Here is a 15,369-nt window from a genome sequence, read left to right on the forward strand (position 1 = left end):
TGTTGCAATATCTGCTCTACTATACACAGCTTTAATATCAGTAGACATAGAATCAAGTAAAGACTGGTACTCTTATAGTTTCCCAAGGATGCTTCAGGAAACTGCTGCCTGCCCACAGAAGAAAGCACCATTATATTCTCATAAAATTTTCCTTAAGTGTTTTTACTATTAGAAAATTTTCATCTCAGTGCATGATTTCTGAATGCCATGACATGAGAGTAAACTTTCATCTCATATCTCATCAATTATACAGCAATCTCTAATGAATTTCACAAATAATACAGCAAGCAGTGTCAGTGCTACAGTTCTGATCCAATTTCCCTGGTGATCAGTGAAAAAAACATGAAGTAATGTGCATTTGTTATTGTTTCTTTTTTTTTTATCTGCCTCATGTTGTTTGCAGGAATGTACATTTCTCATATGCGCCCATCCCTGTCTATCTTGACATAGTCTTAGTCTCTGTTTTATCCCTCTAGGTTCATCTGTCTTTCTCCTTCTCTCTCTCTGTTCCCCTCTTCCCCTTACCCGGCGTCACAGTTAAAAACTGCCATTAAAGCTGTGGTGAACCTGTGATAGACCATTAACAATGGATTAGCTGTAACAATTCCATTTCCTCTCTCCTCGTGCATAGTTATCACACAGCCAAATGCTCCAAACCTCTAATTATATACTGTTTGAATCATTGTCTCAGGACAAAGGGCTGGGTTGAATCAAATGAATTCAATTTGCACAACACAAAAGGTACATGTCAGTTATAACTTAATACTGTGTTATTGTGCTGCATATTGTTAAAACTGTTACAGCACCTGAACTGGGTGTACTGCCACTCTTATTTTTTGTTATTTAATTTCTTCCTTTTCTTTTTCTTCATTTGGAGTCCTGGACTCCAGTGTGCAATTCTGCACAGCCCCAAGAAGGCATAGTTTTTAATATACTCACTCACACACACACACATGCACATTTTATTGCCAAAAAGTCACCTTAATCACTTCTGACCTCTCTCTTGATGGCAAGTTTGCATAGCAGTTTTTAAAAAAAGTAGTAAAAGCTTGAAGGAACACTGTGGCTGTAATGGAAGTGTCATAAATAGTTCATAGCAGTGTTCCTGCAGGCAGCAGCACCTTGCAGCTTCTGAATTGTTGCTTGGCTTTACAGTGGGAACTCCTCCAGAATTACATAATGCACCAGAAGTGTGTTTTGTTTGCCAATATGCTGGCACACTATGCAAGCAGTGCAGTTATATTAAATTAGTGATCTCTCTCTCAAAACACTAAGTACATACACAATTTATGTACATTTACAATAACATGTATACCTACAGAAGATATACTGTATATTATATTGTTTCCTTTAATTTCTGCCCTCTTAAGCAATAAATGTAAGATAACATTATCTTCATTTATCTATCCAACAACTCTGCATTTGTGATATACACTAGATTTTTATATGTGTCCCAGCTGAAGTACCCACTTCAATGTAAAAATTCATCCTTCATGTATTCTAGGAAGACATTATGGAAACTACGCTGATTATTCTAAAGGCAACAATTGCTGAATGTAGCAGGGAGCTCAAATGGAGGCAGAGCAAGAGCACGGCTAGTGAGTATGTAACCCTAAATCCCCTGTCCAAATATTTTCATTAAACAAGCCCTTATTTAGACATCCCTTGGGGAGGTGCTTTTGAATGCTTGCCTGAATGTTTATTGTAGAGTTGAATCACAACTGAGCGTGAAAGAAGTTAATTGAAAAGAAGAGGGTTGTTGGGAAATAGACTTCACTGCCTCTGTCACGACTCACTGCTTCCCCCTCTTGCTGTTGCTGCCAACATTGAATGGCCATAAACAGTCAATGGGATGTAGTATAGAAAAAGAGGATAGTAATATGAAACCTGTCCACTCAAGGCTAACCATACTTGAATTAAAGTGACCAATCGAGATTTTTCAAGTGTGACCTTTAGTGAACACTAGGACATTTTCAGTCTAATATATTTCATCGAGCTTGTGAGTTCCTTGAGTTTCTCCAGGAAACACTAGACATAACAAAGGGAAAGGAAACCAGTACACATCAAAGCCAAATTTAATTAGATGGAAGGCAAGATAACAAGCTAAGATAACACATTCAGAGGCCTAATTTATGTCTACACACACGAATGAAAAATGTTTAAATAATGTACTACAAAACAAAACCTTAAGTAGCTTCATGGCTTTAATAGCCTTAAAAACTGTATTGTTTGGTGAAGCTAGCTCTGCATCCCAGCCCCACTAACTCCAAGATCAATAAGACTGTGCCCATAGTTGAAGAACAAGCCAAAGCAAAATTATCTACACTGTAGACCTGTACACTGTTAATTACATAGAACAAAGCAATCAGTGCGTGAGTCTTTAGGTTTCAGAGCTGATTTAAAACACTTATGATTGTCACACACAGCCACAGAGGGCAGATATAGAAAAGCCTAACTGATAAATGAGAGAATAAAAGAAGTTAAAAAGAAATTGACCAATTTCATGTCAGCATTTTCCCTTGAAACAGTCTGGTCATTGATTTCCACATTAAGCAAACCTTTACACTATTCCCAGACACTGCTCAGAGGGTTTATTGATTGTGCTGGACAGCCAGACAGCCCTGGTGCATCCTCAATCACCAATAGCAATATTAAACATGTCCTTATGATAGCTTGAAATCTAATTGTAATTTGAGTTTGGAGGAGGCACAAGCATTACTGTGCTCAGAAACAGAGTGACACAGATGAGAAACATAGATAGATCCACTGACCTCACATTACTAGACAATGGGGTGAATTACTCCTGCATGGAGATAAGCTCTTTCCATGTTGTTGTTTCCTCCATGTAAATGTAAAGCAATGAATAGTCTTTTGAGGCATAGAATTACTGAAAAGAATTTATGATGCTTGAGTTTTTAGTCATTTTCACTGCTCCCCCACACAAATCTGACAGTAGTTCTCTACTAAGTTGCAAGATATAAACATTGGCAGCACGCATTCACAGTATTGTGAAGAATCACTAATGGTGAAGAGGCTGTTGTGATATTTTGCAATGAATCTCTCCATGTTGTCATTTCCTCCATGCTTGAGTAGTTGATTATTGGCTTCATCCGCTCTCCTTGCAGAGATGCATGTCTGTGAGATTAATGCTAATTAAAACAACATTCTTTATTTCTCTTTGGGCGATATGACATAACAGAGCAGCACTCTGTCCTGTACGCTCTGTATATGATTGTATTTGCGTCATCAGACTTCTGTTTCCTTTCCACAATATACATGAACATTATTTAAATGATCTTGAAGCCCTTCATACACATTATGTGGAGACCTTAATTTCATGGTGTCTGTAATCCTTTACATCAAATCTTTTCCATGAGGGGTTGTTGGATTTGTTTCAAAGTTTATGGTGTCCTTTGATATTATTGTATTTATGTACTTGAAATCTACACACATATATATATATATATATATAGTGTAAAAATTCATGGTCTTTGTAAGACCAGCATGGACATCCATCAGACATACTCATTGTTCTTAAGACACAGAATATCAAGACTGAAACAAGCAGTGTGAGAAGTCACCCACAGTCTCCATGACAGCAAGATTTGAAGGTGGGCGTCGAACTATTCACTAGGGACCGTCCCACGCAGTATGACCCCGATCAGAGAAATCAGTGGAACTAAGCTACTTGGTTCTGTTGCCCTGTTCCTGAAGTCAAGCTCTGCGATGCCCGCTCCTCTGCTCCAGTCTATAGCCTTCTCAAAGGCATATTAAGTCTTGGTATGCTTTATAAAGGAAAACAGTTAACACACAATTATATCCTCTTGCATGGTATTTGGTGCAGATCGCAGAAGCAAGTGGGCAGGATGTGTGGGACTGGATCTGCATACTGTACTTAGCTTTCTGTGTGTGAACTGAAAGCTGTGATTAACTGCGATGTGGTTGAAATTGCCACACATATAAAATATGAATTTGTTTGAAAGTAGGTCAGGAAATGAGAAAAAAATTGGCAGTTTTGAAAATGTATGTACTGTACATATGTACTCTATGGGTATGGATACGTACTTATGTACAGTAGTTAAGTGTCTCTTTTTAATGTCTGAAGCTTGCCATGCCAGAATGGTTATCATTGTTGTACATACATGTATGTGTGCATGTATGTGTATATAGGTTTTACCTCCAGAATGTACAGTAACATGTGCAGTCTGTACAACATGTATATATTATTTATATATTACATATATTTGCATACATGTTGTGCAGGGATCACTCTGGCTCTGAGGCACAGTCACGTACCTGGTCTTGATCAGGAATAGTGGCAGAGTATGCTGGGTGGATTGCTTGGCAGCCAGGCTGTTTAATCAAAGTGGGGTGGCCGACAGGGGAGCGTTTCGGTCCCCTGTTGAGACGCAGCAGGGGGGTATGTAAAGGTGAAGTTCTGGGTCTCAGGGCCCACAATGCAGACCCCCCAGGGAGGGTAATCACCATGAGGCAAGCAACAGTCAGCACAGCAGTGGCCCCTTGTCACAAAGAAACTCCTCTCCAGAGACATGGCTGCGCCTTTGTGCTTCCCACACTCTGAGTGTGCCCCACTCCAGGGGGCTTGAGAGGCACCACAGGGTGCCCATTAAACCATTAGGAGCGGAGGACAGCCCTGACAGCCTCATATACAATACATATACACACATTCACTTACAAAACCACATAAGCATTCGAAACTGACGCATGTACTGTAAGTACTCAAATGCCCTAGGATGAGAAAAGAAAAAGTATTGTTCACTTAACATCACTGTCAGCCATTTAGAGCTTGAATGGCAGAGTAAGTCCAATAGTTTGTTGCCATGTCACCCAAGTTGATTGAGATTTGTCTCAGGGCAACTCAGAGAAAACAAACACACAGATTAGAACATCATCACGGTCAAATACACCGTAACAAAATATTAAAGCAGCACGAGATTCCAGAATAATGTTTGCCAAATTGCACTAGTGATAATATTAAACAGATTATACAAGGAGGCTGATTCATATATTAATGTCTTAAAGTGCCGGATGGCTTAAAAATCTCTACACTGAGATGACTGCACATCACGATACTGCATCTTCTGCCTGAAATGTAAAGTAACATATGGCAAACAGCAAACTATAATATTGTCGTTTCAGTATCATATAGTATTTTGGTCTGGTGGCTGTAGAAGTAAGGAAGTGTGAGAACACTTTTAACTGAGAAAACAGGAGTTTTGCCAGATTAGGCACGATTACCAATTTTGACAAGTTATTTTCTATTAGACCAGAAGGTCAGGATGCTGTGACTTGAAGGCCCCTAACAGGGACACTAGTGTTAAACTCAGAACTGAGAACAGAGCTTTAAGCTCTAGAGGAATTAAAGAGATAGTCACTCTTATTTAAACTGATCAAACACAACACTGGAGAGATGTTTAATGTACTAACCAGAACATTTGGCACTTTATTTTATTTTACCTCATTCAAATGATAACCTTAATGCAGGAGCTTTGGGAGGCTAGAGATTCCAATTAAAACTAGTGTAATGATTACACAGCACAGAAGGCTGACTGTAATATCAGTCCTGTAGCCAATGGTGTTTAATTGGGAGTGCATGACTCTTGATTCATATTGTGAGAAAGTATAATAGAGGTTCCCATTAGCAAGACATTAGGAGTGGGTGACGGGTTACACCATCTCCCTTAAAACTGATGAAGAAAGCAGCATTGCAGCTTACCTATAAGCTTAGTCCTCCACTCTAAGATGTCTGCATGCATTGACACTATTGACATCAGTGCCCCGAAGCTTAATCTCTAATATGATTTTGTACCAAGCTCTATGTTTTTTCACAGCCTTTCTGAAATGTGTAGTTTAGATGTTCATACTTTTTTAAAGGTTTTTTAATTCATTCGACAAACCAAACTGACTTTTCTGAACCATGTCTCGCTGTTGCAAAAATAACTTCAGTTAAAATTACAATTTTTGAGAACTGGAGCTGAGAAAATACATTGTTGTTGTCGATATTAATACTGGCCTCTTCATCAGTCCTATAAACTCTAAATATGTCTGTGGAACTGCTCATCAACCCCCTTACCTGCTGTACTAATAAGTATAATACATAAACACAAGCAAATATTATGTTACATTTATAGCATTGGATATGCCAACATGAAAAATGTTTGTGTAAACAAAGCATGTGCTATAGAAAAAGTATATAAACATGCAGTTAAATGATCACTGTCATCTGTGAGTTTATGAGCATCAGTTTAACAAATATTAGATGATTTGTCTTTCAAATATAAATTATCCACTTAATGCCATTAGTTCCTCATTGGATTGGAAATTATTTTTACATAAGTAACATCAATGTTTAATCTTATCCATGTAATAATATGACCAGATTAAATACATTTAGATTGTGATAAACTACAACAGGCAGATTTCACTATGTAATTCCTTCCTAATCCTAACCTATCTAGAGCTAGTTTTCCTTATGAAAGTTGTTTTCTTTTTTATAAAATGCCCTTATTAAAATTTGACATTTTGAGAAGAACCTGGAACCACCAGGTGACCACAGGAAGTGATATTAAGTGCCGCTAATGCGTCCGGTTGCCATATTTGTTCATGTCGCGCAGTCAAAGCGCACCTTGTACAACGGTGACGTTGTTGTTAAAGTGTTTCTGTGGTTTCGATATAACGCTGTTTGAGGATTATGGATACGCAGGGGTGTTTGTTTGACTACGTGTTAAGCGCCATTTGTAAAAGTCAGACCTGTGGATTGAAAACTTGTCGGACTAACTTTTCACTATACTTTTTTTTTTTTCCAAAGAAAGGACCGTTTTTGTAACTGAACAGTTTTTTTTCATCAGCAACAGCTGTGGACAAACGCTTGATATCCGCGAAGGAAAACTGGATCTTTAATTATGGAAATATCCTACACTTGGCCTTTTCAAGAGTTGCTGAGCTGACAGGGTCCTGTATCTAAAAGTCACCACGTGGATTTAATCCCGACGTAAATCTACAAACAGTAAGTGTTGTATTTTCCTGTTTTTGTGCCTTGTTTATTTTATTTGTCTTGATGGTCGCCGTGCCATCCCTTCATTGCGTTGTGACCTTTGTTTTGTTGTACGTTGTTTTGTTTTTAGACACTGTGTTTGCCAGACAAACCTACTTGAAACTTTTGCCTATCAGACAATCACTGAGGCTGGTTTGAGATTGGTTTATTGCTAAGCAAAGGCTGACTTATGGCATACTAAATAAACTTAGTTACTGGCATTTAATGTCGAATCACAGACTTTGTCAAGCACAAATCAATTAATGAATTAGTCACTAGAAAAGGTCAACATGAATAGCTCTATAATGATTCCATGGTTGTTTTAAGCTATTTCTTTGGGCCTTTGCACAATAGCAATGTGGGGGAAATCCTAGACTAAACACTGAAAGTTGTTGCCAGGTTCAAATGCTGAGCTGAAGTGGAATTAGTCTTTAAGGCCCATAGCTACAGACTTTATAACAACTCTCACAGCAGTTAAGATAAGACCATCTCTCTCCTTAACGTTTCATTTCTCTTTAGTCATACACACTCTTGCCTTCATTAACATGCACATGCCTGAACGTGCACAACAAACACCCAGTAGATGCTCTGTAACTATATCCTAGATAAGATAAGATCAAACTTTACTGATCCCACAGTGGAGAAATTCAGTTAACACACTGTGCACTTCTATCGCAGACTTACTCAGTTCACCAAGTATTGTTGCTGTAGTTGTATAGTTGAATTTTATGCTAGTGTCAGAAAATGCATATGCTCTTGTTAGAAAATGTGTTTCACAGTGTTTTAAGATGAAAGAAATTAATTTAAGAATTGTGTGAAAGCAACTGAGGAAAAAATGTCGAAGTTGGCCAACCTGGATAATCCATTTAATTGCACAAAAGTCTTGATTGTAGTCATAGTCACTGTTTTGTGGGTGTTTTATAATGCACAAGTTGAGTGTTTTCATATCAGTGAATGGATTATGCTGTGTTCTGTCAGTCTTCTGACACCCACAGGAAAAACAGAATTGTGCTTCTTTCAAAACAGCCTGCCATATTATTGTCACAATGGTGTGGTCTTATTTTGGCCTTTAAATAGCAGCTAAAGCAGAATTTAAGAATATAAGCACTAACAAATGCCATAATGTAATGTGTAATCAGTCAGAGGCTGTGATCTCTTTTTGTTTCGTAATAAATCTGTGCAGCAATGAACAGTGAATGATGGTCATGTGCTGGCCAGACCTGTGTTGTTGTGTATACTGCTGGCAGGAACATCTGTTGGCCAGTTAGCATTGGTGTGCATGCGTATGTGGTGTACGTGCGTGTGTTTGCATTCCAATATGTGATGGGTGTGGCCTGTCACACTGTGGCTCATAGCATATACACATGATCTTGCTTGGCACATGCTTGGGCTATGTGAGTTTTTTTTTTTTTTTGTGTGTGTGAAGACGTTTACCTGATTGTATTATGATTACAGTGACACTGAACTCACTAAATGCCACAAGAAGGTAATTAAGTCCAGCTGAGTGGAACATGAAGCGCATTATCTATTCAGACGTGTCATTTTAAATAAATACACAACAAAGGCACATGTTGAAATACTGCATGGTAATTACAGCATGTGGTTAAAAAAAAAAAAAAGTTGTTTGTTTTGTAACACACACTAAAACATGGGTGTGAATCAATACTTATGAACTTATTATGTCAGAGAGTATTCTTTGTGATGCAAGTAAATCCTCTGGGGACAATTACAATGATTTATAGCTTTGTAGGGAATGCATAGCACTCTATAGATATGATGAATTGCCTGTAGTGTCCATGGGAGTGAATCAATACATTGAGTTCATATATTGGTGTCATAGTGCACTACACATATTCAATATAAGTGCATAGGTTTTGCATATACCTATTTTTCTTAAAGAGCCTGTCTGTATGCAGCACAATGTTTTTGTGCCTCTGTTTACCGTTTACATTGGTAAAGTGTAGTAGCATATATCCTAGCAACAGCAGGAGCTTGTGGCAATTTTTTTCTGCTTAATTTTTCTGGTCTCTTCCATCTCTGTCAATGGAGGGCTGTTTTTGGACCTGGCTATCACATTATTAATAACACTGATACATTACCATTTAGCCCACCAGGGGAAATGAATTATTCTAATGGGGAGAATTACACTGTCGCTCCAATTCCCCCTGTTAAGCATGCAGGGCAAGATGGATGAGATGTGTGATTGAGTGGAACGGTGACATGGATGCGGTGATTAAATGTTCTGAAGCTGAGCCGTGAGCATGACTGAAGGTTCTGTATGTGCTGCGCAGGAAAGCACTGGCACACAAGCAACGTTTTCATCAAAGCAATGGCAAACCGACGGATGGTGTTGGTGGAGATGGTTCTGCTCAATAAGTAATCAAGTCATACTGTAATGAATATTAATTAGGTGATTAACAGGGTCTCCTCTGGCCAAGTGATCTTTCAACTGTTCACTCCTCTGTGGGAGGTCAGCCAAGCCGGTGCTGTCCAAACATGAGTAAAAGCTGTTTGTTTATAGTGAGTGATTGCTCCATTTCCCAAATCACACTTGCCATCCAGTTCTATGGTATGTTCACCTCTCTTTGTCTGTAGTGTATCTGCTCTCTCTGTAGATTTTTCAGTCAGTGTTTTGGTTCAGGAGAACTTCTACACCCAAATTTGATGAATGTGCTTTCGGCGATGTATAATAAAACCCACCAGCCAACTGGCACTGGTCAATTTGGTACAGAGCCATGCTTTAATTGGAAAGTGTGCCATCATGCTGGACTCTAATTATGGTTTCCATAGTAACCGCACAAAAAGACTTCTTCAGTCGAGTCGTGATGGAAAATTTTGAAGAGCATGTTAGGGTATATTCTCATCTGTTCTTTTCCTGCTGTCATACCTTTAGCGCCTGGTGAGTTTACATCCAGTCTGTATTAATGACTTGTTGCCATCCTGCCTAGGTACATAGCAGAATTGTAGTAGTAGTGGATGGTTGAAGCTAATCTGTTTATTTTGTATTTCATGCAGCCTTGCTATGTTTAGATCTATCTTGCCCTGGGTGTGAGCACAGGTCTGTGAAGTTGTTAAAGTTCAAAGTCGTGGGTTCAGTGATTCTCTGCTTATTGTTTTCGGCAGCCTCCTCTGCTTATCTCTCTATTTCAACTTTAAAAATAACACCATGCACAAAGATGCACACAAGCACATGGTAACATGCACACATCCTAGTTATACATGTACATATATATGTAGTGGCAACAGCCAAAATGTTCTAGTGCTAGCCTACCCTAAAACACTACGTGTGTTCATGCACATCTGTTTTTTGTTTTTTTTTTAAGCTTAGATATAGTTTGAGAACATTTTTAAAATTCCTGTGCTATTCTGCAAAATCTTCATGAGCTTCAGAAATGACTAGATATAGATCAGGCATCCAAACAAAATCACTTATAACTCAACAGTAACAGGTTTTGAGAATTCCTTTTAAAGACAAGCCCAAATAGTGTGTATACTTTTAATAATCTGTCCACGTGGGGATGTGTGGTGTTTGTTTCATTCTTCTCGTTTGCTTAGACTTTAACACTGTTTCTCATACATTTGAAACCCAGTGGCAGTATTCTAAGTCTCTACGTAATGATGGCTGACATCATGGTGCTTTGTTCTGTGTATCCTGGTGGTGAGAAGGCTGCCACATAGAAGGCTAAAAGCAAAGCTGGGTCATAGCTCCCCACTGAGTAGTCTGATGTGTGTGTGTGTATGTGTGTATGTGTGGATAGGAAAATGATGACGGGAATGCTATGACACGTGTAGGCGAGGGACAGTGCCTGTGTGACAGTGTCTTCTTGGAAACCTGCGTTGCTCCATCTGCTGCTGTTAGGCAACCAGCTGTCTGCCTCCCATCGGCCCAGCAACACCAGCCACAACTACTCTGAAGCCATGGCAACTGGCTGTCTCCTGTGGGCTGTCCAGAATGACTAACCCCCCTCCTTTTCCTGCTTCTGCTCGTCTCATCCTCTTTTTGTAAATAACGTCAAGGGTGTCATTTCTAAGATGAATAGTGAGCTCTTGCTCATCCTGTTCAACATCTGCATTTCAAATGTTGCAAAGAGAAATGACATCTATTACTGTACTGTGCAGTGCAGTGCAGCATAGTCACAGAAAACATATGCTCTGTGTCAGTACAGTGTGGCACTGGTAATGAACATTCTTTAACTAAGTGCACCCACATTACACACCTACAGATATATCAGTGTCCCATTTGCTCACAAGCTCACTCATCTGCAGACACAATTGCAGCCATATGCTAAGGCACATTAACTTTGAGCCAAACTATCATCCTGTCTCCTGCCACCTCAAGCAAACTCAGTGAGAGTTCTGGGATTCAGTAGAGGAGTGTTTACATTATAAGACAGAGAAACACAATAAAACAGCTCTAAGCATTGCTGACATGAAAAGATTAAGGTGCATTTAATAAGATAAATTTAAAAAATGAGCTAATCATCATTAATTCTCAGTGACTGGAGAACCTGGTAGTAATATATTTGTTCAGTGTAGACGTCGATAGCAGGCAATGAATTATAATAGGTCATGACACACTGTACACACACACACTTCCCCTTCCCACACAGTAATATCGGGTATTACATGACAGGTTTCAGTATTGAGGTTTCAATACAGCATGTTCACATACAACCACCAGCACCCATTTCTCAAATACATCTGTCACCCTTTTTTAATTACATCTATTGTGTGCCCAGTTGCTTGTTTGTGAATTTAGGTTAAAAAGAAAAAAGAGCCTTTGCAAACACATTTACTAATTTGAATTAGGTCTATGTGATGATTAATGGGGACTGAACCTGCTCTGCTGCAGAGACAGAGGTGCTTGATGTCAAACAAACATACCGAAAAGGATGTCAGAAAGGGAAAACCACAACTGGAGAACTAAATGGTAGCACTACATGATTATCAGCTTTTTGTCCACAGCTTTCATTTTCTATCTCACTTTGGCCTTTTCTGGTTATACCATTCCTCCTTGCAATATAGCTTGATCATTTTTGACTGAAGAATATCTCTATATGGCAGAAATATTTGAACGGACTTTGGTCAATGATACCAGGACAACTTTTCCCCAACAAATGTCTGTTACTAGTGATTGGGATTTAGCTGGAATTGCATTATGTTTAAGATTTTAAATCCAAAGCATGGACTGCAGCAAAGTTTCTTTTGCCATATGTGACTCACTGTTTTAATTGTTCTCTTTAGCACTTTAAAACAACAAAAGAAACTTTATCAACTTGGCAGAGCAATATAACTGAATTACATCTACCTAGAGAAATAAATGTTCTAAATGACATATTACTGGAGATGTTGGGCAGTCTTGTTTTGTGTGGGCCAGTATTTGCAAATCTTTGTGCGCAAATGTACATATGTGTTGCTGTTTAACCGTGGGCAGCAAAGATGCCTTCTTTCTGCCAGCTCACCCACCGAGGCTGGCAGACAGTACTGGGTCTTGGTGAAACAAGCTCAACTCTCTGTTTCCCAATGTAAACACTCTGTAAACACTCTGGAGTTATGTTAATACAGGATCACCCATCTCGGCGGACATTAGCAGTCCGATACACTATAACAGTTGGATTATGCTTTCTAGCAAACTTAACTGGGTATGTTTGCAGGTGAAAATCAACAGTTATGTTTCTGATAAACACTGGATGTCTTTAACATTATACTGCAAATGACAGTAGACAGAAGTAATATAATTCTGTACAGTGGGAAATGATTGGCAGCCGTTTTTCATTGACATACAGCAGTAATAACAGTTCTGTGAGTTTTAGTGAATACGCATACTTTTGGTACATGTCTCTCTGGGCTGCTGGCTCCATCTTCACTAAGAAAGTTGATGGACAGTTGTGCAAGATATTGATATCCAGGTTCATTAGAGCTTAGAGGCTGGGCTTTTAATGGGAATTTAAGCCGCAGAACTCTAACCATGTGCATTATTCGTCCTAACCACAAGTCCCACTATTGATAAGTGGAATCAACACCAAATTATCAGAAAGAGCAAGGGCTAGATGTACTTTGTGAAATCGATGTCTGCAACAGTATACTACTTGTATAGGACACAGACAACAGTCACTCAGTTAGAAATTAACTAAGACAATAATATGACATACAAGTAAAGAGCTTTAAAAAAAACTGCAGCCAGAGGGAGATACAGAGTGACTGTGAACAGGAGATAAGAGCAGGAGACAGAACAGAGAGAGCTGTGAGAGAGTGTGTTGGAAGAGGAGGGGAAACAGTCTGGTAGAGGGGGAGATAGAGAGAGATAAGAGAGTTCTGAATGGAGACCTGCAGCATTGTGTGGAAAAATACACAAACATAATGATCGCTGAACCGATCAGACCAAGATGGAATGAGTCTGTTTTTATTCTGACCTTACTGCTTGACTGTAGTTACTGTTGACATTTAAGATAAAGGATACAGGATTTAAAGCTAAAAGGTGCACTAATTGATGTTCTGTTAAAGACATTTAGTAATTTGTATTCTGTTCTAGTCACTACCAATGATAACAATTATAATTTTATTGTTTATTTATATAAATATGACCAAAATCTGTTTTCTCACAGGAGTTTAAACACAGCATAAAAAGACCACATGGTGCATCGACAGTTGAGAAATTAATTGATTAAAATATTCACTGCAGTCTTAGCAATGAAATGCCATAAGATAAGAATTACTGGGCCTGATTTACACCCTCAAGGAATAAAAGCTGTACATTGAACTGCATTGCACAAATTAGAAGACATTGTATTCTCCTTCCCTATAATATCAATAAATGGAAATAAGATGCTGGTGTATTTCATAAGGCTCAACATTTGGATGAAAACAATACAATGCCTGTACATTTTTTTAAAAATGGCAGAAATACAGGAGCATTTTCCTTCTTGCCAAACTATTTACAGTAGTAGCATGTTTCATCCATGAATCCTCAATGCCTGGGAGGTACGTGGAGGGTGAAATGGCCTTCACAAACTGATGTCAGTCATGTTTTCTCAACATAGCAAATTGCTTTCCTCAGATATCAGATCAGAAAATCACATCATTTCACCAATATGATGAATGTTGGTGTTATTGAATAAATCCCTAGAACTTGGCTTGTGGCAGTCGATCCAGCAGGATATTAAAGCTGCTGTTGTTGTTTTGAAAGGGACAGACATCATAGATTGCATCTTTTACACCTTCTTTCTTGGTGTTGATCTTTACCAGTGATACATATTCAATGTAATATCAAAACATTATGACAAACATTTCATTATGTAATCTCAGTTACTGATTTCATAACATATTCTATCCACTCTCACATCTGTTGGCTCAGTTCTGCACGTATTTTCTGGTTTGACAGGCAGTGATCTGAGTTCTCACTGATGTTCCCTCAGGCTCTCTTGTATCCCTGTAAGTATACAGTACTGCAGGAATGAATGATGCAGCATGGAGGACTGGAGGCAAAATGTTTTCTCCACACAGCCATTTACCAAGTGCTGTCTACTGTACTGCAGATTGGCAGGGGAAGAATGCATTTATGCAGCAGAGGCTTCATAAATATTGGATGTGGCCCCTGCCTGCCTCTTGCTGCCTGCCTTATGGCTTGACTAGCAGAGGTGAGTGCTGGTTGTCTGCTTCATTGGCTCACACTTACGTAATAACTGACCTCATCCACTGTAGTGAGGCAAGAGTTGGGATTCCCTCTTGCACATGGAAACAAGCGTGGCGGGGAGCTGCAGCGTCAACGACAGAATGTTAACTAAATATGCCTTTGGAGTACATATAATGGGGATATGATACACAATGACCAGAATTGACTAAGATCACATTCTTACCTTTGCAGTGCAAATGATGTTCACTGTTTAAGAGGCTGATTAACGTAAACAGGAATGGGCGATTCACTGTGCCGGTGATAACACAGTGAGTGTGTTAGTCAGGAAAGGGAAATGAGGGAGTAGTACACCAAGTGTTCCTTCTCTCCTGAGGGAATGATTTGGCTTTGCACGACTGAGATTTGAAAAAGCTGAGGTTAAAAGTACTGAAGCAACTCCAGCTGGAACATGCTTAGAAGTAATGAAACAAAAAATGGAAGTATTGAAATGTACTGCAGTTGCATAACACTCCATGCTGGTTGTTTGGACATCTTTTGAAGGAGTCTAATTTCAAATAGATTTTCACTAAGCGAAAGTAATTGCTGTTGTCTCTATCTGTATGAGCTTAAGACATTTATTTATATAGAAATTTGGATTATATGGTTTTGAAATCTGTAGAGAATACATACCAAAGTTACTAAG

This window comes from Mastacembelus armatus, chromosome 10 (genome assembly GCF_900324485.2).
Source record: "Mastacembelus armatus chromosome 10, fMasArm1.2, whole genome shotgun sequence".
In the NCBI taxonomy this organism is placed as follows: domain Eukaryota; kingdom Metazoa; phylum Chordata; class Actinopteri; order Synbranchiformes; family Mastacembelidae; genus Mastacembelus; species Mastacembelus armatus.